A 2500-nucleotide genomic window follows, 5' to 3' on the forward strand; every position below is an offset into this window, starting at 1 on the left:
TAAATTTTTGGCCAATTTGTTTTCTGCTACCTATGTTTGGTAAAAAAAATCGCAATAAGCGTATTTTGATTGGTTTGCGCAAAAGTTATTGCGTTTACTAACAAAGGGAAAGATTTCTGTCATTTTTTGGTGTTTTTTTTTTTTTTAACGCGTAATGGCGGCGATCTGCGTTTTTTTTTTTTTTTTTTTTTTTGTGGGACTGCGACATTGCGGCGGACAGATCGGACCCTTGACTGACATTTTTGACACTTTTGGGGGTACCAGTGACATTACTGCAGTAATCAGTGCTATATATATGCACTGTTACTGTAAAAATGACACTGGCAGGGAAGGGGTTAATTTTATTGGAGAGGGAGGGGTTAATGTATGCCTGGTGCTAACTGACGTGTAGGGGGGGAGGTGACTGAGTGAGTCATGGACAGATCGGATGTCCAGCTATGCTGAACACTCCGATCTGTCACTCCCTGTCACTATGGAGATCCGCCCGCTTGTGTTTACACAGGCGGGCGGACCTCCACACTAGATCCCCGGCGATCGGGGCAGAGCAGCGGCGATCGCCGCTGCTCCTCCCCTGGCCCGACTCCCGCTGTGAATGAAAACAGCGGGAGCGAGCCTCCGGCGGCGCTCAAGCGCCGCCCAGAAGGGGGAGTGTCTGACGACGTAGTACTACGTCGTCAGACGATAACGAGCCACTCTGCCGCAGTAATATTACGGTGGGCGGTGGTAAAGCGGTTAAACGAGACACCGGCAGGTATGCCCAGCATCTCCATTCCTGTATCGGAAAAAACGAAGGTTGAAAAGGATTGAAAGAGGTGCATGGAAGCCAGCCAGCCCCCAGTCTGATGTACTCACCCTCCACCCAACCAAGTAGACCTGTCTCAATATACATAAAGAACAGGGGTTTCGTTGACACGCATTTGCAAACACATATGTAAGCTGCAGAGCCATGACACGGCACCCTGTTATATCTGCAGTCCCTAACACTTTTAAATGTAAGTGTCTCCACTCTGGGAGCACATGGTTGCTAATGGGTGGATAGGAAGCAGGTGGGAGGGAGCAACCCAAACTTCCCCCACCCACTTCCGACTGGTATGGTATCTCAATGCTCTAATAGCAATGTTCTTAAGATGGTACAAACTGAAAAGGACCAGCTGAGAAGCATACACCTCCAATCCCTTGGCGGATGCAGTGTAAAACACAGATTGGGACTTTATATGAGGCAGTTTGCCTGTATAGCTCAGTGCCTCCATCCCTAATTTCATAAAATATTTGGGACTTTACATGAGACAAGCAGGTCATGCTATGGTCTCCATCCCTGTATGACTGGCTTCTGTAAAAGGGACATTGACACTGGTAATCAGGGCAGTCCCAACAGTGCAGCCTCCGCAGCGCACATCAGGGAAGGAGAAAAATTACCTGTTTGCAAAATTTTATAAAAAACTGTGAAAAAAATTTTTTTTTCCAGAATTTTCATTCGTTTTTCGTTTGTTTAGCAAAAAATAAAAACCGCAGTGGTGAATTAATACCACCAAAAAAAGCTCTATTTCTGTGAAAAAAAAAATAAAAATTTAATTTGGGTACAGTGTTTGCATGACCACGCAATTGTCACTTAACCACTTGCCGACCGCCGCACGACTATCTACGTCGGCGGTCAGCCCCTCACAGGCAAACTAACGTAGGGCTACGTTGCTTGCTTGTGAGGGTCTAGGGAGCAAGCGCGTGCCCCCGGAGGCGTGGTCACGGACCCCCCCCCCCGCGTGTGACCAGCGGACCCGATGTCCGCCGGCCACTCTGCGATCGGCGGGGGAGAGGGAGAATGTCAGGCAGCTTGTGTAAACAAGCTGCCTGTCATTCTCCTCGCTGTAAAGACACTGATCACATGGATCTACTATGTAGATCCGTTGATCAGTGTCCTTACAGCTCAAGCCACAGCCAATCACAGTAGAAAGCACGCCCCTAGGGACACACACAGCCCCTCCCTCCCAAATAAAGTTAACCCCTTCACTACCAGTGTATTTTTACAGTAACAGTGCATATATATAGCACTGATTACTGTAGAAATGTCACTGGTAACCCCAAAAGTGTCAAAAATGTCAGTCAAGGGTCCGATCTGTCCGCCGCAATGTCGCAGTACTGCAAAAAAAATCGCAGATCGCCGCCATTACGCGTTAAAAAAGAAAAACAACAAAAATGACAGAAATCTTTCCCTTTGTTAGTAAACGCGATAACTTTTGTGCAAACCAATCAAAATACGCTTTTTGCGATTTTTTTTTTTTTTTTTTTTTTTTTTTTTTTTTTTACCAAACATAGGTAGCATAAAACAAATTGGCCGAAAATGTTAAAAAATTTTGATTTTTGCATTTTTTTGGGGGGGAATTTCATATAAAAAAAATGTGAAAAATATTGCTATTTTTGCAAAATTGACGCTCTTTTTTTGTTTATAGCGCGTGATCAAAAAATCGCACAGGTGATCAAATACCACCAAAAGAAAGCTCTGTTT

At 45.2% G+C, this 2500-nt stretch overlaps 1 protein-coding gene across 2 annotated transcripts in view; it reads left to right on the plus strand.

The window, feature by feature from the left end:
• ZXDC (ZXD family zinc finger C) overlaps nt 1-2500 on the plus strand; it is a 30587-nt gene that overhangs the window by 24208 nt on the left and 3879 nt on the right. The window lies entirely within an intron of this gene.

Source organism: Pelophylax lessonae (genome assembly GCF_965119305.1).
Source record: "Pelophylax lessonae genome assembly, chromosome: 8".
NCBI classification, from domain to species: domain Eukaryota; kingdom Metazoa; phylum Chordata; class Amphibia; order Anura; family Ranidae; genus Pelophylax; species Pelophylax lessonae.